Source organism: Amblyomma maculatum, chromosome 7, assembly GCF_055883805.1.
Source record: "Amblyomma maculatum isolate TAMU_Amacu chromosome 7, ASM5588380v1, whole genome shotgun sequence".
Taxonomy (NCBI): domain Eukaryota; kingdom Metazoa; phylum Arthropoda; class Arachnida; order Ixodida; family Ixodidae; genus Amblyomma; species Amblyomma maculatum.
This window is the reverse complement of record NC_139350.1, coordinates 121,531,420-121,537,421: the sequence shown is the minus strand read 5'-3', so window position 1 is coordinate 121,537,421 and position 6,002 is coordinate 121,531,420.

Here is a 6,002-nt window from a genome sequence, read left to right as displayed (position 1 = left end):
CTTACTTTGTTATTCGATCCATCGCAACAGATGTCACCGCGAAACTTATAAGAATAATAAATATAAAAATGTGTCTGCGGTGAGATTTAACAGCAGACAAAGCTCAGAGGCTTTATATTTCGGCACCGAATCCAAATGTTGCGGATTCAATTAGGACCGCCACTGCCTCTTTTGCTGGCAGTGGCGGCAAAATATCATTGCTTTTGCCCATGATTGTTACCCATTGTTTCTTCTAGTTTTGCGATTCTGTTACTGGATTCAGAGAAGGCCAGTGATGCTTCCTGCATTTGTTTAGTGAGATTTTTAATCTGCACTTGCATCTGTCCCTGAGCCCCTAGAAGTTGCTGGATTAGCGTGTTAATATTCTCGAGTTGCTTATCAAATTTGTCATTACGTTGTTCAAATTTTCTATTAAGGATTATAAACGGATCGGTCTCTCCCCCTTTACGCTTCTGAAGTGGCGGCCGGGTGAATTCCAAGTTCATAGTTTGATTCCTCTGAGTAGAATTAGTAGTAATTGATGTTGTGGTTTTTGGTACCTCATGTGATTGATTTGCAGGCGGGCTGTTAGCCGTGGGTGTTTCGGTGAATTTAGATTTAAGGTCTTGAATTTCGCGACTCATTTGTTTGATCATCTCTCTAAGTTCTGCGTTTTCCCATTTGAGGTTTTCCATCTCTCTATTTTCCGCCTGGGAGGTTTTGCTAACGAAGCTTACCGTCTTGTTGTCTGCTGACTTGAGTTGGCCCCATAGGTTCTTGGAATCTCTGGGAGGCAGGCCAGGTCCTCGTCCCTGGCTCGTGTCCCGGGATTTCGAGGTCTCTCTGGTTCCCGAGCTTGATCTTGATCTCGATCGGGTTCCCGGCCGTGGGTCCGTGTTTTCCCGGTTCCTTCCTCGGGGTTCTCGTCCCCGGTGCTCTTGTTCCGAAGAGTAGAGGATGGATCCCTGGCTTCCTGAAGTTGATTGCAGTTGTTGTTTTTCTAGCCTTTTCTCCCACATTTTCTTCTTTGAGAGGTAGGGCATCCTGTATATTTCGCGGCATTTGTTGTCTCCTAGGAGATGGTCTTTACCGCAGAGTTGACACTTAGGTTCACATGTGTGTCCAGCGCCTGGATGTTCCAAGCCACAGCCCCGACATATCACGTTGGTCGGCTCTGGGCATACATCGGCTCTGTGTCCCAGCCTGCCGCATGTTGTGCAGACTTCGTACTTCTTATACAAGTAGCACCTCATGTTGATTCCCTGGAAATTGAGCCATTTCGGCACAAACCAGTCTTCGAAAAGTTTCAGAATAGTTTTGGATACCGCTCCCAATCTTCTAATACCGGAGATTTGCGGATTAGTCCCACTCCATTCTATCATTTCTTTAATTTCCTCCGCTGAATATTCGAGTGGTACGTCGTGAACAACGCCTTTGCCTCCGTCTTCCGGCATGGCGATGTATGACTTGGCTTCAATTATGTTGGGTCCAACCTTCAGAGCTTGAATTGCTGTGTACTTGTATGTTCTCTCGGTATCCGTGGTAGCGACCAGTATTGATTGCTGAGTAGAGTTTGGGGAGATGATGTCACCCTTCGTTGTCGTCAGATCCAGGCCAGCGGCTTGGATGATAACACGAGACAAGTTCAATCTTCCTACAATGTTGATAATACTGTTAATTCCGCCTCTGGGGCGAATGATGATCTTGTTAGCGGTGCTGGGAATTCGCTCCTGCTGTCGCTCAATCGATTTTCGGCCAGCTTCCTCCCTTGAGGGGGCTTGCATGGGCTTGGGTAGGCTCAGCATTCCAACGTGATCGGCTTGGGCGTTGTTGACTGCCACGTTACTCTTTCTGATGAACCATTGTCCGTTCAAAATATCGCTGGCGGAAGCGTCTCTTCCCTCCACGGTTTCCATCATCTTGCTCTCCTCAAGTCGCGACGCTCTGGGGCCGCTCCCAGCCTCTTCGGGTAACGCTTAGCACCCAGCGAGGCTTCGGAGTCGAGCTAGGCCTAGGCCTCAGTCAGAAATTCGACGAGAGAAAAATGATGTCTTGACGTCATCTTGGTTCTCAGTAATTTGTAACCATAGAACTACGGACGACCGTTTCAAGTTAACAGCGATCACTACTCGCTATGCTAGCTAGCCAGCATTAAGGACCATTCTGGACGAGTGGCCAGACAGAGACTCCGGTTGCAGGAATACAACGTGACAATCGCCTAGATGTCAGGCCGGCAGCACCAAATGCAGACAGTTTATAACGAGTGCCTAGGGAACCGGCTTGACGAGACATCACCGAACATTGCCATTTTGATTTTTTTCATTAGCCTATACCGAACGTCGCACCTGCAACTGACCGGCACTGACTTGGCGCCACTCAATGAGCACCTGGATAGTTTTAAGGCTTGTGTGCCGCGTGTTTTGCGCTCCTTAATTATGCGACGAGGAGGCCTCTGCAAGCGCAACTTCTACAGCAACAAGGAGATGTCTCGGCTTATTTACCATCGAGGTTACGCTCCTAAATCCTGAGCGTTTGTCATGATGAACCATCCATCAGCCGCGTGGAGGTTAGTCGTACGCTAGCAAAAATTCGGCTCAAGTATTATTTGCCTAGATTATTATCATCAGTGCGTAGTTACGTAAAACATGCCGCGATTGCCAGCGGAGAAGGTCTTCTCCTCCGAAACGACCCGGCTACATAAGAACTCTTTCCAGCAAGCTAGCATGGAGTTTCTCGGCCCTTTTCCGTAGTCGTCCACTGGAAAACGGTGCATTGTGGTCGCGGTGGATTACACGGCATACTACTTTGAAGCGGTACTGCAGTTGAAGTCGCCGAGTTACTTGTAAACAACATAGTCCTACGTGCTAGCGCTCCTGCAGCTATCATTTCCGAACGTGGAGTTCTGGTTACGGCCCGCTTCAGTTAGGCGAAGTTTACGCACACCAGCCATAGACCTACAATGGTCTATCATCCGCAGAGAAATGGCATAGTGGAACCACTCAAAACGGATTTTGGCCGGCATACTTTTTATATATGTTGATGTCGAGCACAAAACATATGAGATCGAATTGTTCTATACACAACATTCGCAAATACTACGTCACAGCAGGAGACATGGTTTACTCAGTTACGCTAGATTACTACCAGGCTGGATGCTATGCTACCAGTTGACCCTGAAAGTGAAACTAAACTTGAACTCGACTTTGCCCCTTCTGTTCAGCGTACGGAAGAAGCGCGTTAACTACCCAGACAAGGAATGCACCGTCAGTAGCAGATCGATGCCGACCGATACAACCTAGGACGCTGCTTCTTTATCTATAAACAAGGCGACAGTGTATTGACCTGGAAGACCATTATTCGCCGCGGGCTGTCTAAAAAATTACTGCGCTGGTATTTCGGCCCATACCTCGTTGTTTGCCGCCTCAGCCACGTAATGTACCAAGTTGCACCAGCCTCACCAGCCCGCGCATCGCAACAGCAGCCACCCCGCCGGGGCGGCGCAGTGGTTCCGGCGCTCGACTACTGTTCCCTAGGATGCGGGATCGAATCCCGGCCTCGGCGGCAGCTTTTCGTTGGAGGCGAAAAGCAAGGCGCCCGTGTGCTGTGCGATGTCAGTGCACGTTAAAGAACCCCGGGTGGTCGAAATTTCCGGAGTCCTCCACTTCAGCGTCTCTCATAGCCTGAGTTGCTTTGGGACGTTAAACCCCGCAAACCATCGCACAGCAGCCAGCGCAGCGACGTTGTGCTGGTTGTGCGACTGAAACTCTACTATGAGCCACTTCCCGACGGTCTTTCAGGATGACTGCGGCCAACATAATGTGGCACTCGTGTTTTAACTCTTGTACCCTCTTTCTCTCCGCTCTTCTCTCCGGCGGTAAAATCGCGTCAGGGCGATGAAGCAGAGAAGTGGGCAGTAACACGTCGAATGCAATAGAGGTAAAGAACGTAGCAGTGTTTTTGGTGTCCTCGTTCAGATGCTGCAGTACTTTTTTCTGCACTGCACTTCTTTGTAACAACTGTTACAGTATCTGTAGAATTGTTATTAAGGACCCTGTTAAGCAGCTATTACGAACGTTGCTTTGATCCTTTCAAATGCAGAATGTGGTTTCTGCAGAGGCATCTGTGCAAGGTGATGATGTGGAACCCTTGAAATTTGTCGTATGTGTGCTCACAAAGAGTCGAAAGCAATATACGTCGAAAGCGGGTGGTCTTTGGCTAGTGCAATCCTCCCCAATGTTGATGCGCTCCGAGGGTGGTCAAAGCATGTATAAAGGGCCTCGCCCTGGACTTCCTGGAGGGCGCGGAAATTAGTCTTGCATGCGTTTGAAAGTACGGGCGTACTGTACCGCAGGAATCCTAACAACTGTGCTCTGAACAACTACAGCATCGACTGTGCTGAAGAACCCCATGATTTTCCGCCAAGAAAGCGGAGTATGTAAGTGATGGATGTTAGCTTTTTCTTCAACAGGGCGCAATGATAAATTGCGGTCTATCAGAATCTCTAAGAAACGAAGGGTTCTGTAGTAAGAAATGTTATTACCGTCGATACACACCGTTTGTGGATTTATAGATCTCCGTGTAAATGCCACTAGCGCGCACTTATCTGTTGATACGCTGAAACTTTGCTTATGAAGATCAGACGAAGTTAATGCTCCTGCCTGTTAAAAGCATTTCGCGCACATGCTGACGCGTCACAGATGGGGTCCAAATACAGATTTAAGCGGCATGCATTGATATCTGGACGGTGAAAGGGAGATACTCTGCGAAAGCGATGAGTGTTAGTTCAAACAAAGTATGGCTGAGCACATCCCGCTGGGGCGCACCATGCTGATTAGAATACGTTGGAGTCGAGCCACTTTCGCAATGAATAAAAAATTATGAATAAAAAAGTGCGGCAGAATTGCTATTGCCTCACATGTGAAGTGAATTGCTCGGACCTACCGTGAGTGCCAGCGTAGTAAGACGTCGCCTCTGAAACCGCCTGGCATGCTGCAGTCAATCATGCCTCCTTAAACATCTTTTGAACAAGTCGGCATGGACCTCATCGGACCATTTTATATGCTGCTGGGAGGAAGCAGATGGCTAGCTGTTGTGACAGATTATCTGACGCATTATGCCGAAACGGAGGCTCTCCCGCTTGGCACAGCGGTCGAAGTTACGCACTTCTTTATGCGACCAATTGTGCTCCGACACGGCTCTTCGTGCGTCGCCATTACAAATCGGGGCGAGGCATTCGTAGCTCAGCTTGTCGACCACATCTTCAAGCTGAGTCACACCAGCCATCGATATACGACAGCATATCATCCTCAAACAAATAGGCTCACCTCAACGGTCTAATAAAACACTGGCCGACACGATTTCGATGTACGTGAATTTGGGGCTCAAAACGTGGGGCCAAATACTCGCTTAAGTCACTTTCGTGTATAACACTGCGGGCCAAGAAACAAACCGCTTTTACACAATTCAGTCTATTCTACAGAAGAGAGGTGCGGATGATGCTGGATGCCTTGCTCCCTTTCGTGGAGGATGACTTTACACCACACGCGGGCTCGATCCTTCATCGAACATGCAGAGCAAGCTCGCCAGCTTGCTAGCTTGAAGATCTGAGCTCAACAATCCACGGACTCCAGACGTTACGCAGTCTGCACCACAGGGACGTTACTGACAATGCAGTTGACGGTGTGTGGGTGAAGCCCCCGACCGCAAACAAGAATTGTCCTAAAAACTGCTTTTTCGGACATTATGAGGTGCTCCGTCGTGTTGGCAACGTAGATTATGAAGTTTTTCCACGTGGAACTGTGTCTCTAGGTTGTCTGCAATTACGGAGCGACATTGGGCATGTAATGCGACTTGAGCCGTACTTTGGACGGGACAGGAATCACGCTCCGCTTTTAACGCTATTCGGATTCTGCGTTTCATCTTATTATTTGTTTTTGTGTTCCATTTTATTTGTGCTTTTCCTCTTCATGCACTCTATGCCGCGGCAGTCCATTTGAATTTTCAACATATTGTTTCTTTTATCG